At 46.9% G+C, this 25,905-nt stretch overlaps 1 protein-coding gene across 2 annotated transcripts in view; it reads left to right on the top strand.

Annotated features, from left to right (window-relative positions):
* The window catches only part of SLAMF9 (SLAM family member 9), a 59,026-nt gene that overhangs the window by 23,992 nt on the left and 9,129 nt on the right, over positions 1-25,905 (top strand). The window contains exons 2-5 of one of the 2 annotated variants that reach the window (XR_008715511.1): positions 16,566-16,683; positions 18,053-18,156; positions 18,417-18,543; positions 18,775-19,614. The gene's annotated coding sequence lies outside the window, so the exon portion shown is untranslated. Of the gene's footprint in view, positions 1-16,565; positions 16,684-17,699; positions 17,854-18,052; positions 18,157-18,416; positions 18,544-18,774; positions 19,615-25,905 lie in introns of those variants that run through there. The other variant, XM_055583880.1, reaches the window with a different exon arrangement.

The raw sequence follows: 25,905 nt of genomic DNA on the forward strand, positions 1-25,905 counted from the left end.
CATCCTTCCTGGCAGAACCTAACAGCTGCAAGCCAGCAAAGGGGAACGTAATTTCCAAAGTCCTGTATCCACCATCACAACACAGTATGAAAGGGTAGATTTGGAGCCTAGAGACAATAGCTTGATAACCGGCATACACCTTCCTTAGCTAAGACTGCTGAAATCCAGGTCCAGTAGAAAACCCTGCCCTTGGCCTCCTGTCTAATCCCAGCAGTGCTGGGATTTTAGGTGGTCAGTGAGTAACATTTCTCTCTTTCCTGTTTGAGTTCTGAACCAACCAAGTCAGAGTGTCAGCGGCTAGAAGAAGAAGATTTAAAAAAATCAGCTTTGGATCTATCTATGTCTATATCTATAGATATCTCTATCTCCATCTCCATATCTAATCTCGATCTAGATCTACGCAGGCTTCCCTGGTGGCTCAGTGGTAAAGAATCTGCCTGCAATGCAGGAGACGTGGGTGTGATCCCTGGGTCAGGAAGATCCCAGAGAAGGAAATGGCAAGTCACTCCAGTATGCTTGCCTGGGAAATTGCATGGACAGAGGAGCCTGGCAGGCTACAGTCCATGGGGACACAACTTAGTAACTAGACAACAGCAACTATGCGTACTTTGGCTGCGCCCTGTGGCATGTGGGATCTTAGTTCCCTCACTAGGGATTGAACCCATGCTCCTGGAATTGGGGACACAAAGTCGTAACCACTGGACCACCAAGGAAGACCCCAAAATACCAGCTTTATTACTAACAAAGTTTCTGTTGTCAACTATGCAGCCAAATGTGTTTGCAAACATCCCCAGACCCAGACTTCCTGCCCCAAGCTTCAGACTTCCCCTGTGGATTCATGAAAATCTGTGTTTTCAAGCAGCCCACAAGTTCCATTGAGAGACAGAGAAAACATCTGAGTGAAGCCCACCCTTAGGCTCAGTGCCTGTGAGTGCTGAGAGGGGCCTGGGGGCCCCCTGGTGGAGGTTTCTTCACCAGGGCAGGTGAGGAAATTTGGGGGCATGTTTGATCACAACCCGGCTCTGGTTAGAGATGTTGTAGAAGCACAGACTATTTTTTATCTTAGTTGGAGGTATTATTTTTAGATTGTAGCAAGATATCTATAACTTAAAATTTATGAATTTAATCGTTTTTAAAGTGTAGAGTTCAGTGACATTAAGTACATTCACATTGTTGTACAGGCATATCCATCTCCATCATCCAGAACTTTTTAATCTTCCCACATTAAAGCTCTGCACCCATTAAACAAGAGGTTCCCGTTACCCCTTCCCCCGCCCCAATCCCAAAGAAAGGCAATGCCAAAGAATGCTCAAACTACTGCACAATTGCGCTCATCTCACACGCTAGTAAAGTAATACTTCAAAATTCTCCAAGCCAGTTTTCAGCAATACGTGAACTGTGAACTTCCAGATGTTCAAGCTGGTTTTAGAAAAGGTAGAGGAACCAGAGATCAAATTGCCAACATCCGCTGGATCATGGAAAAAGCAAGAGAGTTCCAGAAAAACATCTATTTCTGCTTTATTGACTATGCCAAAGCCTTTGAGTGTGTGGATCACAATAAACTGTGGAAAATTCTGAAAGAGATGGGAATACCAGACCACCTGACCTGCTTCTTGAGAAACCTGTATGCAGGTCAGGAAGCAACAGTTAGAACTGGACATGGAACAACAGATTGGTTCCAAATAGGAAAAGGAGTACGTCAAGGCTGTATATTGTCACCCTGCTTATTTAACTTCTATGCAGAGTACATCATCTTCAGGCTGGGCTGGAAGAAGCACAAGCTGGAATCAAGATTGCCAGGAGAAATATCAATAACCTAAGATATGCAGATGACACCACCCTATGGCAGAAAGTGAAGAGGAACCCAAAAGCCTCTTGATGAAAGTGAAAGAGGAGAGTGAAAAAGTTGGCTTAAAGCTCAACATTCAGAAAACGAAGATCATGGCATCTGGTCCCATCACTTCATGGGAAATAGATGAGGAAACAGTGGAAACAGCGTCAGACTTTATTTTGGGGGGCTCCAAAATCACTGCAGATGGTGACTGCAGCCATGAAATTAAAAGACGCTTACTCCTTGGAAGGAAAGTTATGACCAACCTAGAGAGCATAGTCAAAAGCAGAGACATTACTTTGCCAACAAAGGTCTGTCTAGTCAAGGCTATGGTTTTTCCAGTGGTCATGTATGGATGTGAGAGTTGGACTGTGAAGAGAGCTGAGCCCAGAAGAATTGATGCTTTTGAACTGTGGTGTTGGAGAAGACTCTTGAGAGTCCCTTGGACTGCAAGGAGATCCAATCAGTCCATCCTAAAGGAGATCAGTCCTGGGTGTTCATTGGAAGGACTGATGCTAAAGCTGAAGCTCCAGTATTTTGGCCACCTCATGCAAAGAGCTGACTCATTGGAAAAGACTCTGATGCTGGGAGGGATTGGGGGCAGGAGGAGAAGGGGACAACAGAGGATGAGATGGCTGGATGGCATCACCGACTCGATTGACATGAGTCTGAGTGAACTCCGGGAGTTGGTGATGGACAGGGAGGCCTGGCATGCGGCAATTCATGGGGTCGCAAAGAGTTGGACACGACTGAGCGACTGAACTGAACTGAACTGAACTGTACCCTGGAAACCGGTAATCTACTTTCTGTCTTGGAAGCTGACTACTTTAGCCATATAAGTGGAATCACAGTCTCTGTCATCTTATAATCAGCTTTTTTCATTTAGCATGATGTCCTCAAGTTTCATTCATGTTGCGGAAAGTATCAGAATATGCTTCCTTTTTAAAGACTGAGTAATAATATTCCATCATGTGTACAGACCACATTTTGCTTAGCTATTCATCATTGGTGGACATTTGAGTTTCTTTTACCTTTTGGCTATTGTGAACAATGCCACAATTTCTCTGAATGTAGGTGAACAAAGATGCATTTGAGTCCCTGCTTTCAATTCTTTGAGATGTATACCCAAAAGGAGAATTGCTAGATATGTGGTCATTCTGTTTGAGAAGGATTGTGAGGAGCATCCCGAGGTATGGGCAGAGAACACGTGAGGCGTGCATCACCCATTCTGGAGACCTCTTAGGGGCAAATTGTCCTCTTAGCCCTGTGTATCTGCCCTTGCAGCCTCTGCAGGCCCACAAAGTGGGCTCGGGGCTTCTTGAGGAAAGGAGCCTGTGTACTCCTTAGGTGTGGGGTGGTGGTGAGCTCCGTGCTCAGGAATAAGGGCAGGGCCTGGAGTCTACTCGAGTCCCCATCATCCAGGGCCTGGCTGTGGGACCTGAGTAAAATTCTGGAGCCCTTGCAGCTTGCTAAGTTTTGCTATTTTTGCCATTCTTTCCCCAATGGCTCAGTGGGCAAAGAATCTGCCTGCAATGCAGGAGGCACAGAAGCTGCAGGTTTGATCCCTGGGTCGGGAAGATCACCTGGAGGAGGAAAATGGCAACCCACTCCAGTATTCTTGCCTGAAAAATCCCATGGACAGAGAAGCTGGGCAGGCTACAAGTCGAAAGAGTTGCAAAGAGTCGGACACGACTGAGCAACTAAGCTCAGTTGCTTAATTGCAACTGATAAGGTCATCAGCATCACTGTAATGATGTGATGTGGAGCCTTTAAGGTGGGAGCCAGCTGTGTGCGTGTTTTGGGGGACAGTTGAAGAAGGGAGCTAGAAGGTCTTTTTCTGGTCTAGGGCCACTCTTGGGGAGAGGGTGAGGAAAGGAAAGGAAAGCAAGCTGAATTCCTGATGGTTGCTGAGGTGTAATAGCTGTAAGACCCATGCACCATTTCTAGACAGAGTTGAACTTTCTATCCAAAAGAGGCACCTAAATGATGACCCCTTGAAACTTTGTGGAACAGATGGCAGGGATTAAAAAATAGCGTATAGTATGCGGGGAGCAGACTCCTGCTAAGCCACTTGGGAAGATAGTGCTCTGAGCCCACTGGATGCCTCAAAGAGAAAGTGATGGCTACATTTTTCTGCCCTGGGGCAGGGACCTGAGCCATCTGAGGCCCACTGAACTTACTCTGTTGGCTTAGCTGGACCTGGCAGTCAAAAATTAAAGATGATCCCAGGAATGTCTCTTGGGGAGCATCCTAAAGGTACAAAAGAGAAGGAACAGATGAATGCCAGGGGCATTCATAAAGAAGTCAGCGTGTTTGACTGGCTTCCCTGAGTGCTCCGGGCTTGCTTTTGTGTGTTCCATTCAGCAAGGTTCAGAGAATCAGAGAGCTCTGTTTGGTAGAAACATAATGCAAGCCACACACAGAAATTTAGTTTCAAAGAGCCACTTTGATAAAGGGAATATAAAGGGAAAGGGAAATGGGTGAATTTAATTTTAATAAAACATTATATTTACCCACTATATCCATAGTATTATCATTTTAACTCTGTAATCAATATCAAAATTATTTAATTATTTTACATTCTCTTTTTTTTGGTACTATGTCTTTGAAATTTGGGTATGTTTTACACTTGTGTCATAACTCAATTCAGACCAGCCACACTCCAAGTTCTTAATTGTCACATGTGGTTTTTGGCTTCCCTGGAGGCTCAGATGGTAAAGAAACTGCTTGCCATGCAGGAGACACGGGTTCAATCCCTGGATCAGTAAGAACCCCTGGAGAAGGGGTTCCAGTATTTCAACTACCCATTCCAGTATTCTTGCCTGGAGAATTCCATGGACAGAGGAGCCTGGCGGGTTACAGTCCATGGGGTCACAAAGAGTCGGACATGACTGAACAACTTTCATTTTTACATCTTCTGTCTCCGATCAGCTTCTCTCATCACACCATCAGATGGACTTCTTCTGATGCTGACTTCTCCCGAGGCCCTTCAAGGACCCTAGTGATTATTTCAGGTCTATCCAGTCATCTAGGATAACTCCCCATCTCAGTTCACTTCAGTTCAGTTCAGTTCAGTTCAGTTCAGTTGCTCAGTCGTGTCTGACTCTTTGCGACCCCATGAATCGCAGCACACCAGGCCTCCCTGTCTATCACTAACTCCCGGAGTTCACTCAGACTCACATCCATTGAGTCAGTGATGTCATCCAGCCATCTCATTCTCTGTCGTCCCTTTCTCCTCCTGCCCCCAATCCCTCCCAGCATCAGAGTCTTTTCCAATGAGTCAACTCTTTGCATTCTTAATTTAATCATGTCTGTAAAGTCTCTTTTGCCATATAAGGTAACACAGGTTCCAGGATTAGGGTTTGGGCATCTTGGGGAACACCCTTCAGCCCACACAGAGGGAAGTTTGTTTTCATAGTCACGTAGGGAAAACACTGCACCAAGACGATACATCTTCTACTTCCTCTTTGCATCATCTGTGTAGTTGGCCCACTCTGCTCCTAGAGGAGACCAACTCCTTCGCTCCATCAAGCCTGAAGCACTGGCTGCTGCTGGGACAAGGGTAGACGTCCTTCTCCAGCTCCCAGGCAGCTTGCTGCTGTGAATGACCCTGCTGGGACTTCCATGCATCTCTTCCTCTGAGGGAGCTGGTGATCTGCGAGCCCTTCTTACTGCAAAGCTTCTCATTTAGGGGAGTGAAGGGAGGAGACAGACCAAAATCACTGACCAAAGGAGGCACCTCTGTCCTTTTCCAAGGGCTCTGAAGGCTCTTCAAGCTTTGCTACCCGACCTCCGCCCACCCACCACCCTGCTCCACTAGCCAACACTGACTTTCCACCCAAACTCAACCTCTCAAGCCAGTCATTTCCTTCCCAACAATGCTTTTCAAGTGAATTCATGAAATTCCTTTGTTTGCAAGTCATAGAAACTGACTTGAATGAACTTAAGGGAATAAAGAAAAAGTGGCCAGAAAAATTTTTTCTTGAGATGATCTTGTTTTTCTTGGCACCCTGAGGGTTTCTTCTCCAGGAAAGGGAACGTTCCCCTGTCCACCTCTGACTCCCAGCACATATGCAATGATTGCGATATTCAGCCCATGGCTCCTCCAACACCCACATGCACCTCACTCCGCCAGAGATGAAGAATCACAGACCTGTGATAGCACTGGGATGAAGACCCTTGGTGGGAGGGTAAGTCAATAAGAGAGGAGCCTGGCCAAGGTGCAGATGACTGACCAAGACATTTGCTTTCGTGTGTTATATTTAATATTGTGATTATGTACACATATAGATTTACTTAGCATCACATAAAGTTTGGGCACCTACTATGTGTTAGGTATTGTGCTGGTACTGAGGATACAGAATGACTTTATTCTACCTTAAACTTTTTCCTAAGAGACAAGGAATTGCAGGACAGTTTGATAAATGCCATAATAGATGTTGGTATTGGGTATAAAAGCAGTGCAAAGAGAGGCATGATTTCTTTTGCTTGGGTGTGTCCAGGATATTTGAAGTGGGTCTTGATAGGAATTCAAAAATCACTATGTAGCGTGTGTTTGTATGCCAAGGGTGGTGGTGCTGGTATGCTGGGAATGCAGGAGAATGTTCCAGGAGGAAGAAATTATATGACCAAAAGTCTTGATGTTAAATGAACTGGAGTTCAGAAAAGTGCAGAGAGTTACTATGGCTGTCAGGAGGGAGACTTGGAGTAGGGAGTCTGAGAATGGACAGTCAAGTGAAGGCTGAATCTAGAGAGGCTTAAATCTTTTCATTTCGTCTTGTAAGTGACCAAGCATCCAGGAAAAGATGAAAGCAGAGAATGGGGCAAGATTTGAATTTGAAGCAAAGGAGGAGTCTAGAAGTGTGGAGGATGGATGGAGGGAAGGGAAACCAGGGGCAAGGAGATTGGTTAACAGAAGCAGAGACCACGACAAAAGTTCCCGTACAGGAGAGTCACTGGGGGGAAATGCCACGTCTGTGATGGATAAAGAGGAGGGAGCAGGAGCAGAGGAGAGCCTTTGTAATGTAGTTGTGACCCCTGTGAAAGGAGGTGAGGGGAGGCAGGGCTGATGGGGCGCCCAACAGCAACGCTCCACATCAGGCACAACCGGCCTGTCTCTGGCACTCTGCAGAGCTCCTCACTGGCTGGGAGCCGCGTGGGGGGTGTGGCCTCGGTATGAAGACCTGACACGCCCAGAGGGGGCGTGTCACCCCGTCACGCAGGCTCCTCGCAGCACACCTGAGGGTACCTCTCCCAGCACAGAGATGAGTGTAACAGCCCAGTTTGAACCACGGCAGCCGCAGGGAAACAGAAGAAACACGTGAAAGAGGAGCTGACCTCATTAGCACCTCTGGTCTGGGTGGGCTGTTTTCTGCCGGCCTCCTGGAAGGGCGTAGGCTGTTCTCTCCTGGGTGTGTGCTTGCGGCGCCCTCCCTCTGTCCAGCGGGTGCGTGAAGTCTTCCTCTTCTTGAGCACACCACAGCCTTGGGAGGTGTATGAGTCAACTTGAGCTGCCATAACAAATATCATAGACTGGGGGCCCAAAGAACAGAAACGTGTTTTCTTAAGTTCTGAAGGGTAAGAGTCCAAGATCGAGGTGTCAGCAGAGGGGTTTCTTCAGAGGCCTCCCTTCTTGGCTTGCAGCTGGCTGCCTTCTCACTGCGTCCTCACATGGTCTTTCTTCCAGATGTGTCTGTGCTCTAACCTCCTCTTATAAGAACGCCAGTCTCATTGGACTAGGGTCCACCCTAGTGACCTCATTTTAACTTAATCACCTCCTTTCAAGACCGTATCTCCAAATATAGCTACATTCTGGAGTTCTGAGGGTTAGGATGTCTACATATGAATGTGCACGGGACATAATTCAGCCCCCAACAGTGGAAAATATCACTTTTATTTTGCTGAGACTGAGGTCATTTGTCAGGAGGTTTTCCAGTTTTCTTTCCTATTCCTCAGGGCTTTTTTACATGCCCAGTTTCTGTTTTTCTTTTTCTTTCTTGTGCTGCTTGATCAGTTTCATGTTTAATTCCATTCTTTTCCCTTTAATTAAGGGTTCTGTCCTATCAATTACTGAGCATCTCTCATCCTTCCCCACCCCCATTCACCAATGTGCTCAGGGAGACTCCATCATTTAAAGAGTTTCTTTCAAGCTTGTTACCTCCCCTCAACATTCTCCTTCCTTTACAGCCTGATTGAGATGTTCATGCCCTCTTCTCTATTTCCTTATCACCTGGTTTATTCTCTGTGCACTTACATTATTTTACATACACATACAAAGGCCTTCCCTGGTGGCTCAGATTGATAAAGAATCTGCCTGCAATACGGGAGACCTGGGTTCAACCCCTGGGTTGGGAAGATCCTCTGAAGGAGGGCATGACAACCCATTCCAGTATTCTTGCCTGGAGAATCCCCATGGACAGAGGAGCCTGGTGGGCCATAGGGTCACAGAGTCAGACATGACTGAGCAGCTAAGCACAGCACACAAACAGCATACAAAACACACAGGTTTGTTTTTAAGCATAAATGTGCTTATGCTGACCAGATTGTTTTCCAACTTGTTTGCTCACTTAAAATTGTCTTTCAGATCCTTTTATATCAGTGTACACAGACTATTATGCTTTATTTTGTTTGTGCTTATGGGTTGGAGGTAGGTAGGTACATCAGTATTCCTCTCTGGAAAAGCATTAAACATTGGGCCTCAGGGGCAGCTTGGTCAGTGAGCAGGGCCATCACCCCAGAATGGCTGCTTGTTTGGGGGAAAGTCAAGGGAGGAAAGCTGACTGGCTGGGAGGAAGCCTGCTGGAAGTGCCTTGGTTTTAGATAAAGACCTACTTGCTATTAACTATAGCCACCGTGCTGTGCACTTGATCCTCTAAACTTATAACTGAAAGATATGTTTACTTTTTAAAAAATTAGCTAATAACTGTATTGTATACTTGAGGTTTGCTAACATGGAAGTGGTAGTAGCTCAATCGTGTTTGACTCTTTGCCACCCCATGGACTGCAGCCCGTCCATGGAATTCTCCCGGCAAGAATGCTTGAGTGGGTTGCCATTTTCTCCTCCAGGGGATCTTCCCAACCCAGGGATCTAACTCGGGTCTCCAACACTGGGGGCAGATTCTTTATGATCTGAGTCACCAAATTTGCTAAAAGTATATCTTAAACTTTCTTACAGAAAAAATGGTAACATTGTGAGGTGATTGATGTATTAATTTGATTGTGGGAATCATTTCATCATGTGAAACATTATCTACATATACTCAATCATCGCATTGTACCCTTAGATATAGTACAATTTTATCTGTCAGTTATATCTCAATAAAGCAGAAAAAAATTAAAAAAATTAAAAACCTGTTTGTTATTGGCTGAACTGTCCACACCCTCCCAACTCTCGTACATATGTTGAAGTCTTAACTCCCTGCACCTCAGAATGTGACCGTATTAGGGTATAGAATCTTTTAAGAGGCAATTACATTAAAATGAGGTCATTAGGGTGGGTCCTAATCCAACATGACTGATACCTTTATAAGAAAGGGAAATTTGGACAGACATGTACAAAGGGAAGACATGGGGAGAAGACTGCCATTTACAAGCCGAGAGAGGCATGTATCCTTCCCTCAGGGCCTTAGAAGGAACCAACTCTGCCGACACCTTGATCTTGGACTTCCAGCCTCTAAAGGTGTAAGACAGGACATTTTGATTATATAAACCACTCAGTTTGTGGCACTTGTCATGGTGGTGCTAGCAAACCAAAACACTATCACAGCGGGTACGTTCTTTTAGGTTGCAAGGAAGAGAGAGGCTCAGGCTTAAAGAGCTTGAATGGCAGTCAGTTCAGTCGCTCAATCATGTCCAACTCTTTGTGATCCCATGGACCACAGCATGCCAGGCTTCCCTGTCCAACACCAACTCCCAGAGCCTGCTCAAACTCATGTCCATCGAGTCGGTGATGCCATCCAACCATGTCATCCTCTGTTGTCCCCTTCTTCTCCTGCCTTCAATCTTTTCCAGCATCGGGGTCTTTTCCAATGAGTCAGTTCTTCACATCAGGTGGCCAAAGTGTTGGAGTTTCAGCTTCAGCATCCGTCCTTCCAATGAATATTCAGGACTGATTTCCTTTGGGACTGACTGGTTGGATTTCCTTGCAGTCCAAGAAATTCTCAAGAGTCTTCTCCAACACCATAGTTCAAAAGCATCAATTCTTTGGCACTCAACTTTCTTTACAGTCCAACTCTTGAAAGGTTGTTGTTGAATCACGCGAATACACCGGGATTCTTGGCCCCCGGAGGAGAAGAATTAAATCTGGGGCCAGAGAGGAGGCTTGATCGCTCAGAGCTTTTGTGTAATAAAGTTTTATTAAAGTATAAAGGAGATAGAGAAAGCTTCTGACATAGGCATCAGAAGGGGGCAGAAAGAGTACCCGCTTGCTAGTGTTAACAATGAGGTTATATAATCCAAAGAATGTCTGGAGGTTGTAAAGACCTCATCAGACCTACTCCCATAATTTACATTTTAAGATAACACTGTCCTCAGGCAAGATACATCCTTGTAAAGACCAGGTCTACTCCCATAATTTACATTTTAAGATAACAGAAGATTTAATCCAAAGACTGTCCTTAAGTAGGATACATTATTGTTATATAATCCTAAGGAATGTGGAAAGAAAAAAAAGTTTGTCCTTTCTTCCTCCTTGAGAATTCCAGACCCCTCTCTCCTTGGGGACCCCTAGACTCCCTATCAACCTGCCTAGGGACTGACTCTCTCACTCTCACATCTGTACATGACTACTGGGAAAACCATAGCTTTAACTAGATGGACCTTTGTTGGCAAAGTAATATCTCTGCTTTTTAACATGCTATCTAGGTTGGTCATAGCTTTTCTTCCAAGGAGCAAGTGTCCTTTAATTTCGTGGCTGCAGTCACCCTCTGCAGTGATTTTGGAGCCCCCCAAAATAAAGTCTGTCACTGTTTCCCCATCTATTTGCATGAAGTGATGAGACCAGAAATGCCATAATCTTAGTTTTATGAATGTTGAGCTTTAAGCCAATTATTTCACTCTCCTCTTTCACTTTCATCAAGAGGCTCTTTAGTTCTTCTTCGCTTTCTGCCATGAGGGTGGTGTCATCTGCATATCTGAGGTTATTGATATTTTTCCCGGCAATCTTGAGTCCAGTTTGTGCTTCTTCCAACCTGGCATTTCGCATGATGTACTCTGCATATAAGTTAAATAAGCTGAATGACAGGGATTCACTTAAAGGATGCAAGGACAAGTAAGGAAACTGTCTCAACAGTCTCATAGTCAGGCCTCACAGGATAGTGGGAATTACTCAGCAGCAGCTCTCTCAGAAGCCAGCTTCTGCTCTAGACATAGCTCTTCTCCTTACTCAGTCTCTTTCTCTCTTCTGTCTTTTCTCCTCCCATTCCTATTTCTATCACCTCTGCCTTCCCTGCTCTTTTACTGTTTCCTGTTTACAACCTAGAGGGGTGGGGTGGGGTGGGAGTTTGGAGGGAGGTTCAAGAGGGAGGGGACATATGTATGTCTATGGCTGATCCATGTTGATGTATGGCAGAAACCAACACAATATTGTAATTATCTTCAATTAAAAGGAAAAAAAAAAACAACCTCCTAGAGTATCTAACTGGGAAACCTAGTAACTCTATGATAGAAGCCCTCCCATAAACACACGGGTCTAAAGAGACCTTGATCCTTGGTCCAGTCAGTTGTGCCCAGGGTATCAGGACAGCAAATCTCAGGGCGTGGCAAATTTTGCTGGTGTTCCAGGAAAGAAAGAACTAACTTCTTTCTTTCTTTTTGGCTGTGGTGGGTCTCCACTGCAGGTCAAGGGCTTCTCTTTTTCTGGTGAAAGGGCTTTAGAACTTTAGGGCTCAGTAGCTGTGGCGCATGGACTTGGCTGCTCTGCAGCATGTGGGGTCTCAGTTCCCTGACCAGGGGTCAGGCCTGTGTCCCCTGCACTGGAAAGCGAATTCTTAAGCACTGGACCAGCAGGAAAGTCCTCAGAACTGATTTCATCTGAAGAATGTTATGGATTTTTGTAGGCACTGATAACGTAAAAGATCTTTCCAGTCATCCACTCCAACACGGTCTTGGGAGGGTCTATTGGTTTGGTAGGGCTTCCATAACAAAATGTCACAGACTAGGTGGCTTAAACAACAGAAACTTATTTTCTCACAATTCTGGAGGCTGGAAGTCTAAAATCAAGGTTCTGGCACAGTTAGTTTCCTCTGACCTTCTGTCCGTGGCTTGCAGATGACCAAACTTTTGTTGCTTCTTTATAGGGTCATCCCCTCATGCACAAGCAGCCTTGGGGTGCTAACCTTTTTGTCTTATAAGGACACTAGTCATATTGGATTAGAGCCCACCCTAAGAGCCTCATTTTGCCTTAATTACCTCTTCAAAAATCCTACCTCAAAATACAGTCACATTCGGAGATATTGCTAAGTCACTTCAGTCGTGTCTGACTCTGTGCAACCCCAGAGATGGCAGCCCACCAGGCTCCCCCATCCCTGGGATTCTCCAGGCAAGAACACTGGAGTGGGTTGCCGTTTCTCTCCCCAGTGGATGAAAGTGAAAAGTGAAAGTGAAGTTGCTCAGTCGTGTCCGACTCTTAGCGACCCCAAGGACTGCAGCCTACCAGGCTCCTCCATCCATGGGATTTTCCAGGCAAGAGTACTGGAGTGGGATGCCATTGCCTTCTCTGGAGATATTAGGGGTTAAGAATTCAATTATGAATGGAGTAGTGAGGAGGGTGGGCACAATTCTGCACATAACAGAGGGTATCTCATCCTTGCAACTCTCTCACACATTAAGAGGCCCTAGTCCTTTGGTGTATGTGTTGCTGCTCCTTCCTGTGATTCCTACTTCTGCCATCTGACAAGGAAAAGGAGAATCAGATGGGTCCAGGAGACATGGACACAGACAGTGATGGAGACAGACGTGAGTTGGAGAGTGAGAAGTATACCTATTAAATAGGGCTGAGATCTCCAAATAGCACTTAATCCTCAGGAGACTCTGTTGGCTATCAAAGGAGGGTCTGGCACATGGGCAATGGGATTGGGTACCTTCTATCACTAGTCACTATAAAGAGAGGACAAAGGTAGTCACGGCTGAAAGGACAAGAGGCTGAGCGGTATCTAGGCTTGTAGAAAGGTTTGGGATATGGTAAATGGGAAGAGGCTGGGAAGAGTGGCCAAAGGACAAACACTGAGCTATGTGAGGTGAGTCTTTCTAAGGGTAGAACCAAAGACTCAGCTCATTGTGGAGAGATGCCCCAGAAGCCCGTCCTGGAAGTGTGCTAGGAATTATTGTTCCAGTGGGTGGTTAGGGACGAGCTCTCGGAAGCAGACATGGGAAAGAACAGAAGACTTACTGTAAATTGGCCCTAAACTTCCTTTGCCTTGGTCTTGCTCAGAGGTTTCTAATCTTCTCTCCCATTTTCATTTTCCGCTAACTTCCCACTGTTATTCTATGTTCCATCCAGACCTGACCATCTGATATGGCCTAAAATATTCCTGTGATTTCCTATCTCTGTGTCTTCCTTAATGACAACTCTTTCACATACAATCTATCTTCCTGATAACTGCCTCTAAATCCCTTCTTGATACCAGCTGAATCCTGCAACTGGGCAGGCTCTCTCCCCTCACTGAGCTCTCCCAGTTCTCTGATGCTTTGTTTTGTGTCTCCATTTGTATTTTGTCTTGCGTGGTAGACTGCCTGGGAAAGAGGACTGTTATCTGCAATCCTGTGTCCCAAGTTACACCCACCATAGTGTCCTACATATAGTAGAATGAAGTAGATGTTTGCTGAGTTAAACTGAAGTAGAAAATATATTGCCTTATGTTATTTTCTCTAGGTCATTCATGATAAAGAGTCCCATGAAAGTCTCTTCTAGTTAATAAAATATTTTTTGGCTACCATACTTTGATGCTTAACTCCTGGCCTTGGAAGTTTAGATTGATGTAAATCTCTTTGCTTTAAATGCCTAAGCTTGCACATTTACCAAAATGAGCTCATAGCTTCATCTAAGCCTGCTTACCCAAGGAGATTTACATTTTTTTCCCCCTGAACATTTACAAACATATTAGAACAGTTTTTAAACAGAGCTATGTTGAGGTTTCCTCTTATCTTCCTAGAGTATTTGCATATTAAAGAAGAACTTGGAGGAAAGTAGTGGCAATCAAAAAAGGAATCAGTGGACTTTCATGTTGGGGGTGGGGTCTGAGAGACAGGCTTCTCTAAAACAACTCAAACTTTACCACCTAGGTAGCCTTCTACTTCTCCTGATTTGTAACCAATATGACAGCTTCCTCCTACCACATTGATTTTGCAAGGATTTCTACCTAACAGTCACACCAAGTAACAGCCAAAAACTTGGAAAACCAAACAAGACCAAACAGAAGTTAATAAAAGGAAACAATACTGACAGCATTGATGAGATGTATTTAATGACCTTCAAGGCTCAGGTAGTGGCCTCGTGATAAATAAGCATAAGTGAATCCTCTATTCCTTAAAACCAAAAGTAATCTGTATTTTCACATAGTCAAATGAAGTCTTCTCTGGGGTCAGCTTGGAAAAAAGATGGATTGGAGTAAGAGAAACTCCCTTTCCTACAAGAGGAGAGAGCCAGTCACTGCTTGATCTACAGCTTCATAATCGCTGAAGTTGGGTCTGCAAAAAGAATCTTATGGTGCAGAGGTCGGGGCGGGGGGCAGGCGGGGGAGCAACTGGGCCACAGCCTCTGCTTTTGAGGTTCACCTTCTCTTGGGGCCTCTCTTTGGCTACGACTCCTGGTGTCCACCACAATGAGTTTTGGAGAGCTCTGCTTCCTCTTCAACACATGGCTGAGCTGGGCTGAAACCTTTAGACAAGAATTTACTAGAAACTAGGGTAAGTAAATGGCAACCCACTCCAGTGTTCTTGCCTGGAGAATCCCAGGGACGAGGGAGCCTTGTGGGCTACCGTCTGTGGGGTTGCACAGAGTCGGACACGACTGAAGCGACTTAGCAGCAGCAGCAGCAGGGTAGGTAAAGGGCTTCCCTGATAGCTTAGACAGTAGAGAACCCACCTGCAATGCAGGAGACCTGGGTTCGATCCCTGGATTGGGAAGATCCCCTGGAAAAGGTGAAATACCCATTCCAGTATTCTTGCCTGCAAAATCCCATAGACAGAGGAACCTGGTGGGCTACAGTCCATGGGGTGGCAAAGAGTCAGACACAACTGGCAACTAGCACTTCCACTTTCTTTTCAGGGTAAGTAAAAGGGAAACTTAAAAAGTACCAGGAATCTGTCTTGTAAGATATAATTCAGGCATTTTTAGCTGCCTCCCTTCTTAGTTCCTGGCCTGTGTGGATGCCATCCTAGCATCTGTCACCTAGGTGACTGCGAACATCCATTAATCTCCTTCAAGTTGGAACCAGGCTCATAAGAGATGAGAAGTCCTTTCTGCCTGCTGAGACACCTCATCAGATCTGATGTCCTGTATGAAGATCCGCATTTACTCTCATAACGGACCTCCAAATCACTTCTCCTTTCTAAAGTCTCCACCGCTACCTCAAGTCTTATCCTGCTTGCCACTTCTGAGAGGACTGGTTGTCAAGTCCCGTCTGACTTCCTTGCCTCATTCCTTCTGAAGCAGGGAAGACGGGGAGTGGGGAGAGGTTCACCACACCCTTGCTCCGTGGAGACCCTAAAGCCAGGACAACCAGGTGCTGTATGGAAATGTTCCTACGAAGCATCTCAGGAAACAGTTGCACGCATGCTCAGATGCTTAGTTGTGTCCGACTCTTTGTGACCCTATGGACTGTAGTCCGCCACCTGGGAAGCCATAACCAGTTAGAGATGGTGCAGTAGTGGGAGCTGGCACTTTCCAAATCTGTGTAGGAAGGGGGAGTAAGGAGGCTCACTCATACTTCAGGACTCACCCATGTTCAGTCTCTTTTGTCAGGAAGTCCTTACTGTCAGGTCTAACGCCCATCACTTTTCTCCACAGCAGAGCCCTGTGATGGAAAGTTTGGTGCATCCTTAGCTTCATGTCCCTGTTGTTTTTGTATGTATGGCGGTGTTTGCACCCCCTTCTGATAACCCTGGGTGGAAGTATCTGAGGGGAAAGCCGTCTGACTGAGGTCACTATGGCCACTGACTCTAGATCAGTCGGTAAGTCTGGCTCTACAGTGCTGATCTGGTGCTTGTGTGCCATATGTCAAGGCAGGGAGGTCTCAGGGTCTCTTCCCTCCTGCGAATGGCCTTGAACCCCCACCTCCTCTGAGCCCAGTGACACACATCTGTGCCTAGGCACATTCAGCTTTTCCCTCTCAGCCACTCTATCCCATTCACCCCAGGCCTCTCCAACTGAAGTCCCAGTCCTGCCAGCTGTGAGTGGTTCTGCTGGAAGCTCAGCAGACAGAACACAATGGATGTTTCCCATAACTGAAGAGAGAAAGATGCCAGAACCAAATTCTGGCAATAAACCCTTGCTTGTGTCTCTGAGTGAAGACTGCGTCTGCTGACCTTGTATGTCTCCCAGCTTCACCTGGGACCTCAGCCTGTAACTCCAGGGACCCAGGCCCACCTCTGCTTTGTGTCTCTCCTGTCTTCTGCCACCAGCAAGAACGCAAGCTTATTTTCAGCTGTCAGTCTGCTCATCTACTCATCCTGCTCTGCCTAAGCTGGGGTTGCCCGGATTCTCGATTTCTCAGTCTGTTCCTTGTCTCTTTCCTAGCATCCTCCCTGTTCACCTAGTGACTCAGCTCCCAGATCTTCAGCTGCAGGAAGTGGATCTCTGCTCAGGCAATTCAGGTGGCAGGGATTTATGGGAGGATGGAAAAGTGGAAATAAAGGTTAGAATCTTTTGTTTTACTTAGCCTTTTGTTAAAACAGGTTGGGACTTCCTAGGCAGTCCAATGGTTAAGACTCTGCACTTCCAGTGCAGGGGGTTCTGGTTCAGTCCCTGGTTTGGGAACTAACATCCCGTATGCCTTGCAGCTATAAATAAATAAAATGAATCTTTAAAAAATGTGAACGTGATAAAAGCATTAGCAAATGTTTATAAAGAACAAAGAAGCACATTGTGAAAACTGTTTTTTCCCAACCCTAGTCCACGAGTTACCCAGTCTACCCCCTGTATTCTAAAGATCTTATATGCCTACACAAACTTATAGATGTGTGAATACGTACATGCATATCTTTTTATATCTGTATCTATACAAGTAGAGGTACATTGTACACAAGGATCCACATGTTGTTTTAAATTTTCTTTCACTAAGACTTTATACTGGGGCTCATTCCATTTGGTATTTATGGACCTACCCCTTCCTCATGGCTACATTGTATTTCACTAAACGGCTGGGCCATAATTGTTTAACTGGGGTCCCCATTAATAAACCATTTAGTTGTTTTTCACTCTTTTGCTGTGTTATATACACACACATATGTGTGTGTGTGTCTATATATATTTAGCTTTCTAGATTCTACCTCCTTAACATAACTCTGCCTCCTAGCAGCCGAGGAGGGAGACTCCAGGCTTTGCTGGTATGAGATGGCCCTTGAGGGTGGCAGGGTCCATAAATAGAGCCCTCAGCTGGAGATCAGGGTGTGGCATAACTGGGGGAGGGGAGACAGTACTTAGAAGCCTGGGCAGTGGGAAGTGGGGCCCCTGGGAGTGTTGGGGTTGGGGAGTCCCTAAGGGAGGAGCCTGGCTGGCCCAGCTGCCCTTCCCAACTGTGTGCTCCCCAGCTCCTGTGTCCCATCCCCTGCTCACCCTGAGAACCACCAGCCTAGTTGTGGGGGATGAGGCAGAGCTCCTCTGTGAGGTCCAGAGGGGCTCACCTCCGATCCTGTACTCATTTCACCTCAGTGGGGACACCCCGTGGAACCATGTGGCTCCCCATGGTGTAGCCACCTTCTTCCTCTTCTTGGTGATGTCATGGCAGGATGCTGGGAACTACTCCTGCGAGGCTGGGAACAGTGTCTCCAGAGAGACGAGTGAGCCCGAGACACTTGTGTGGATGGTAGGTCTTGTCCCCCAGCTGGGCTCTGAGCCCCAGCAAGCTGACTAAGGTCAGACTTCACTCCTCTATGTTCCTCTCACCATGGCCCATGCTGGGCCCAGATCATGGGGAGCTTGGATGAAGGAAATGTGTAGAAGGAGAAGAACCTCAGGTCACATGAAAATAAGCAGTAAGATGGGCCCTCTTTTTACATTTGCAGATGTTATGGACCCTCTGGAGAACCATTTTCCTGGGATCTCACTAAATCTGAGCCATGTGGATTTTGGCGTGAGACACAGACAACTTGCCTCCTGTGGATAGGGGGTGTGAGTTATAGACTGAATGTTTGTGTAACCCTCAAATTCATAGGTTGAAGGCTTAACCCCCAATATGGTGATATTTGGAGATGTGGCTTTTGGAAGGTAATTAGGGTTGGATGAGATCATGGGGGTGGGGCCCTCATGATGTGATTAGTGCCTTTGTAAGAAGAGACACCAGAAAGCCTCTTCCCTCTCCCTCTCTCCCATCCTCCTCCTCTTCCCCTCCCTCACCTTCTCCCTCCCTTCCTCCCTCTTTATCCCTAGACTTGCAGAAAGAAAATGTCATGTGAAGATACACCGAGATGGCAGCCACCCACAAGTCAAGAGAAGAGGCCTCAGCATGAAACTACCTTGCTGGCATCCTGATCTTGGACTTCTTGCCCGTAGAACTGTGAGAAATTACATTTCTGATCTTTAAGCCTCCCAGTCTGTGGCATTTTGTTATGGGAGCCCGAGCTGACTAAGACAGCATGTGTTAGAGAGAGAGAAGAGGGTGGAGAGTTCAACTGAAGTGCACACAGGGATGTGACAAGAGAGGCAGGAGCTGGAGTCCCAGGTGCAGATGGGCTCTAGAGACCCAAGGGAGGCCCCCCAACTGCAGCTTGGCCCCATGTCTCCCCAGGCCTGCTGATGCCCTCTCCCCAGGACTGGCTGCGCTGCCTTCTCCCCTTTGCTGCTGGGGTGGACTGTCACATCGTCTGCATGTCTCCCTGCAAAGGGGGCCTTGTGGCCATATGGCCTGGATGTACTTTAGGAAACACAGGTCTCCTCTTCCTGGGACTCCCCAGAGTAGCAGGGGAGAAATGGCAGCTGCTTTGCCCAGGTGCTGCCTGAAGGCTTGTGAGAGTGGCTTTGAGACCCTGGACTCTCAATGCCAACTGTGACCTTGATTCGGTATCCTTCCCAAACAGCTCTGCAAAGCTGCCAGAACCCCTACCTTTTACTGCATATGTGCTTATCTTAGCCTGCTCTGCCTGGAGAAGATGGCACCAGTCTGAACCCACCTCCATCTCATCAGCATTCCCTTGCCTTCTCTGGCCTCAGAGGGCATTGTCTCTCCTCCCCTCACTCAGGGTAGAGCAGCAACCCTGGCTCCCTCTTCCAGTCCTGGGTACCACGAGGAGCATGACCAGCCCTGGGAAGGGCTCAGGCTGTGGGCTCCAGTCCCTGCTGGAGACCCTCACCTTGATTTGTTCCTGTGGCGTTATTGTCAGTCAGGGACTGTACTCAGGAGTCTGGTCATATTTGGACCGATTCAATTTGATTGGTTGATTCATTCCTTCTTACCTTGCTGGAAAAAATGAATTTAACACACTATGTCATGAAGAATTAACTTTCCCAAAGAGATGTCTGGCCTTTGCTATTGGCTACTGGGAAACAATCTTTGGACCTTTAGAATATCAGGTCTGATAAGCATGTCTTTGTTTGCATGGGGACCTTGGCCACCAGACTGTCTAACAGTGTGATCTATGATGAGGGCTTTGGGCCATGCAGTATCATTTCTCTCCCCTAACTTTTGTAAGGACTAGAAACTAAAGGTCAGCCATGAGGGCTGTATGTCATCAAGACACCAGAGAAATGGCACCAAGGTTTGGGTGAGCTTCTCTGTGAGTAATGTCACATACTGATGCCAAGAGCACAACACTGTCCTAGGATTCCACAGGGAGGGGACATGTTTGGTACTTTTCCTGGGCCTCTGCACGTCCTTGCTAGGCTGATTTTAACCTATGAGTGGCACCCCACTCCAGTACTCTTGCCTGGAAAATCCCATGGATGGAGGAGCTTGGTAGGCTGCAGTCCATGGGGTCACGAAGAGTCAGACACGACTGAGCGACTTCACTTTCACTTTTCACTTTCATGCATTGGAGAAGGAAATGGCAACCCACTCCAGTGTTCTTGCCTGGAGAATCCCAGGGACGGGGGAGCCTGGTGAGCTGCCATCTGTGGGGTCACACAGAGTCGGACACGACTGAAGTGACTTAGCAACAGCATAAAAGCTCTCAGTGTGTGAAACTGAAAGTGGTTTGGGGGAACCTCTGAAATTTGCAACTGGTGTGAGAAGGGAGGATGGTCTTGGTCTTGTGTTCTCTCTAACTGTATGCTTGACTAAACTCTCACACATGTTTTACAAAATGCATTCAAGGTGGCAAGATGAGACATTAATCAATTAGGAGAATGAGATTAGAAGAAAGCAGGGTAGGAAGATAAGCTGGTGCCAGGAACAAAGACGGTATCCAAATTGCATGCTTTATATTCTATCCTGGCCATGAGAGGCCACCCAAGTGGCTCTCTACTCTCATAGCAGCAACTCCAAGCAGACAGTGAGGTCAGCTCTACGGTTACAAGACCAGGGAAACAAGATCAGGGAAACAGCCCTAGGCCCTACCATTCCCGACACTGGGAGACATTTTTCTCAAGATGACACTGTGTGCTAATAGTGAGCAGTGTCTTTAGCAAGAGGTAGCCCCATGTGCCAGGGCTTCCCCAGTGGCTCAGCAGTAAAGAATCTGTCTGCAATGCAGACTTGGGTTTGATCCCTGGGTGGGGAAGATCCCCTGGAGAAGGAAAGGGCAATCTACTCCAGTATTCTTGGCCTGGGAAATCTTGTGGACAAAGGAGCCTGGATGGCTACAGTCCATAGGGTTGCAAAAGAGTCAGATACAACTGAGCAACTAATCAACAAGCCCCATTTGCCATACCCCCATTGAATATTCCTACTTTATAACAAATGTCCACACAGGCTACTGGCCTGCAGTGGGTTCATATATAATGTGGCTTGGGGTTCAGTTTTCTGATCATCCCACTTAACTGGGGTTAGTAATTCTCAGTGGGGACAAAATCCCTCTAGCCCAACTTTGAGGACCTTTGTCAAAGCAAATCATGCCTATTTATAGGAGCATATGGTATCCTTTTGTGTTTTCAAGGCTCCAAGTTGGGTGATAAACACTATTTTAAAGGATTTTGAGTAGCAGACACTTTTTTTAAAAAGGAAAGTCTTTTGTCCAATAGGTAAGTAAGCAGGTGAAATTCCAACCATTCTATTTGAACTGTGTTAGAAGTTCTGAGGGCTTCCCTGGTGGCTCAGATGGTAAAGAATCTGCCTGTAATGCAGGAGACCGGGATTCAATCCCTGAGTCAGGAAGACACCCTGGAGAAGGGAATGGCTATTCCACCTGCTCACTCTGTCCCATTTCTTTGCCCGTCTGCTGCCCCTGAGCAGAGGAACTTCATAGAACCCTCAGGGCTCCAAGGAGTGGCCTTGGGGTTTAAACTGAGAGAGGCTCCATCCTCCAACTTCCACCAGAGCAGTGCGACTTTACCTGTTTCATGTATTGGGTTTCTTGGAATATTTCCTCTGAGGAAGGGGTTGTGTGGATATTTCTAAAGTTCACAAACCACTGTTCTAAAGGAAGGGCTGGATTGCATAGCTGTTAGGGAACACCTCATCAGATGAGCTTTAGAAAAGCAAAGAGTTAGGGGCAGTGCTCCTTGTCACTGCACTGGGAGCCACCAGTCTGGCTATCCCGGTGTCGGAACCATCCGTCCAGGCCAATTCTCCTCTCCACTGCTTCCTCCCCCACCCGCAGAGCGGCTGCTAGCCGTGCCTACCCCTAATTCTCTGGTTCCCCTTCTCTGTCACTATTTCCTCTTCTCGCGCATTGAGGGGATCCCCGAGGCCTTCCCCAACTCCTTAGCCATTTCCATAGGTTGGGAGAAAATGTCTCCATTCTTGGTGTTCCGTCACCAGGCTGCTTTCCCCTCAGAGGAAGGAAAGCTCTCAGATCCCAGAGATCCTGTGGCACAATCCCGTGGCTGAGATTCAAGCCACCTTCAGCGCTGTGAGGTCAAGACTTTAGACAGCCCCTCTCTCCCCTGGGAAGAAAGATTGAACCCTGACAGCGGATTTGACTGTGGGGTGTCAAGAAACAGTTATAAGAGAGAAACTCCCTGAGGGAATTTGATAGGGAAAGGGAGGTTTTCCTGTTGAAAGTATTTTATATCTGATAAAGGAAGACCTGCAGCCTTCATCAAGAAAAACATCTTGGGCTTTCCTGGTGTTCTAGTGGTTAAGAATCTGCCTGTCAATGCGGGGGACACGGGTTTGGTCCCAGGTCAGGGAAGATTCCACATGCCAATGGGCAACGAAGCCTGTGCGCCACAACTATGGGAGCGCAAGTGCCCGAGAGCCCGTGCTGTGCAACAAGAGGAACCACCGCAATGAACAGCCCTTGCACCCCCGCTCGCCACAACGAGAGAAAGCCCGAGCCACAGCAGAGAAAGACCCTGCACCGCCAAATATAAATAAATAAAAATTTAAAAAGGAAAAGCATCTAATGTGTATGTGGCGGGAGGTGGTGTTGGTAGCCACGGAAACGGAGAAAACGAGACTGCTTTCTGAGTTTCAAAAGCGTTGTCACTAAGTCACTACTTAGTGGATCAGAGATGAGATGTGCCAATCCAAAGAAACAAATGATCAAATGAAAGTATTTACCTTCTTAGAAAAATGAGATGCTTTTTTCTAAGAAAAATGTGGTGTGGAGGACTCTCCTTGTGACTCATTGCAAGGAGAATCACGAAAGTAAACCCTGACGGGACCACCTGAGTTTTGCTTAGAAAATGTCAGCTGGACAGCAGTGGGGGAGGAGCTCACTACAGAGATGGATGCAACAGGCTGTCACCAAACATTTTATTTTTAGGTTTTAAAAAACTTTTTATTTTTGAGGTATCCTTTTAGACTTACAGATTTACAGAGTGCTTGTATAGCCTTCATCCAGCTTCCCCTAACTAACCTTAGTCCTTCATATGAGTGATGGACATTTGTCACCAAATTCTTGCATCATGGCTCATCTCCTATATTCTTTTCTTTTTGTTGTGTTCTTTAAAAAAAAACAATTGATTAATTAATTTGGCTGTTCTGGATCTTAGTTGTGGCACACAGGATCTTTCACTGGGGCATGTGAGATCTAGTTCCCTGACTCAGGGATCAAACCTGGGCCCCCTGCATTAGGAGCACGGGGTCTTAACCACTGAACCACCAGGGACCACCATCTCTTGTCTTCTAACACCTTGCTTACCGGGGCTGCCTCCTGCTCACAGCTCCTCAGAGTGACCTTGTACAGGGAAGAAATGTCAGGGCAGTGCAACTGAAACTGATCTATTTGATCAGAACCCCTTCAATGAGGTATATTTCTTGCCTTCCCGCACCCGCCCCCGGGGGGCTCCTTCTGTGTCGCTTCGTCCTGTTTTGCTTTCCCTTGCGGTACTTTATCACTTGACGTTGTTGTGTATCTGTGTGTTGTGCACTGCCTATCTCCCTGCAGCCCACCCGGAACTGGGATGTGAACTCCATGTTTCCTGCTCACTGCTGTGGTGTGCATCTGGTGCCTGGTACTTTGTTGGAAATTCCTAAATATTTGTAGGATGAGTGGCTGATTTTATATATCAGTTGATGACTGTCCTGATAAGATGAGGCAGCCTCCCAGATTCTGATCATCCCTGGCACATCGATGAACTGGCGGTCTGCAGAGCCGGCCCCGGATCAGTGCTGAATGTGCTGAGAAGAGTATCACTCATTCTGTGCAGAGCTGCCTGGGCGTCCAGCTGGCATTGCTCAGGGCAACCCCCTCTGTTCCCCTCGGGCTCTCTTGGAGTGCCTCCAGTCTCAAATACAAGTTAACAATAACAAATGAATACAAATACAAATTAATAATGACACCAGCAATACTAACATTCACTGAGGGTTTTCTGTGTTGGGACATCGCAGACAGAGTTCCGTTACATCCAAAATTAGTTTCGTCAGGTAAAGTCCTGCCCCCAAGGCTCCAGGAGACCTGGGTTTCAGCCTCAATCATGTGGCCTTGCAGAAGTTCCTCCACCACTCATTCTGTTTGTTTTTTAAATAAGAGGTTGGACAAGATTAGTAGCTTGTGAACTTTTTTCTTTCCTGTTTTCAAGCAAGTTCTGCATCAGCACGCCCACATGTCAAGGAGTAAATGTGGGTGGACGTCTTGGGTTGAAGCTCCGGCCTGGGCCTGCTTTCCTTTTCAGTCCTGGACACAGCGCTTCCCAATTCCCAGGGAGACTTCCGGGAGGACAGGTCCCAAGCCCCCAGAGTTGTCTCATGTTCTAGGCAGCCCAGCCCCAGAGAGCAGCATTTCATGGCTCTACTCAGGGGGAAAGAAACCTTTTGTAATTGCAGACAAAGGCAGCTCTGGCTGGGGAACTTCCTGTTTCAGTGAAACAGAAGAGCAGGCAGCGTGGGGCATTCTTAGACTGTAGCACACAGTGGAATCCCCTGAGGACCTGGAAGGGCAGGTGGGTTTGCAGCCATCACTCCCTCCCGACCCCACCCTGAGTCCCTGGATCTGGAGTGGGGGCCCGAGGCATCCGCATTGTAAACAGCCCTCTGCATGATTCTGATGCAGAAGATGCAAAACCTACACGTTGAGAATGATAAGCATGAGGGGAAGCAGAACATATGGCAGGGAGTCGATTTTAAGAAAGGCAGACGCCTGGTGCTGAAAAGGCAAGTTGAGGGAAGGGTGTGTGTACGTAGGAACCACTCAGGGATTTGGAGTTCAAGGGACTCAGCCCAGCATGCTGCGTCTCTCTGTACATGATGCGCAGGCAGGGTCATGAAAAACACCGAGCTGGGCTGAACCTGCCGGCAGCAACGCCCTCTGTGTCCTCAGACCAGGGGCTGATTTACGCTGCTGGGGAAAAGTCTATTCACATGTCTTATGCTAGAAACTTCCTCTGTAGCATTCTCTTCAACAGACACAGACCCTGGCCCAGTACGAAGAGGCTGCAGTTCTTCACGATTCCCAAGTCCACCTTCTCAACATTTAACCTTTAGTCACAACCGCAACGCACATTCTTTGAGCTCTCGCTGTGCGCCTGTCTGTGCTAAGGGCTTTCCAGGCATCATCTCACCTCATTTTCACAACTGCCCCACAAAGAGATGTTGTGTGGATCCCATTCTGCAGATGAAGTTTCCAGCACAAGCAGCTTGGTTCCAGATGTGTTCTCATTTCGCCCTGCCCACCCCACTACCTTCCCCCAGATCTTTAGGGAAACGTGGTGACCAGAAAAGCTAAGGGTGGCCTTGAGCTCTTAAAGGTTAGCTATTTGACTATGATTCTTTTTTTAAGGTTTTGCTCCTGTTTTAGAGTAATCACATAATTTACCCTACAAACCAGGATACTTTCTAAGAGTGAAAAGGGACACAATTAATAATTAGCCCAGGACAGCAGACTTAAACTCGGGCTGTCCCAAGAAGCCTGGACACAGAGTCACTGCATCTGTTTCAAACTTTGTCCTGCCCTTGACACAGACACTTCAGCCTTCAGTTTCCACAGAGAACTTGGCCTCTGTCAACCACAAACTGGTGCTGGCCAAGGGCATTTACCTCTGCGGAGACTGACCCTTGTGCTGCTACAGCTGCTGAACTTCAACACTCCCCGAAGGGAGTTCACAGTGGGGAACGAGGCACTCTGTGCTCCAGGGAAACTGGTGGACCAGGCCTTTAGACAGATGTTTTCAGGAATTGATTTCATGCATCTCCTTATAGGTAGAAAAGCACTAAACCCCTTCATGATGACATCAGCTCCTAGTGACTAGCAGAAAACCTTTTGTAAAATGAGTGCTTGATTGCATTGAACTCCCCCTTCACCAAAATCTTTTATATTGACCTTCCCCCAGTACCTCTTTGGAGGGTTTCCCAGAGCAATCTGAAGTGCGGTTTCCCGGGCTA

Source organism: Bubalus kerabau, chromosome 6, assembly GCF_029407905.1.
Source record: "Bubalus kerabau isolate K-KA32 ecotype Philippines breed swamp buffalo chromosome 6, PCC_UOA_SB_1v2, whole genome shotgun sequence".
In the NCBI taxonomy this organism is placed as follows: Eukaryota; Metazoa; Chordata; class Mammalia; order Artiodactyla; family Bovidae; genus Bubalus; species Bubalus kerabau.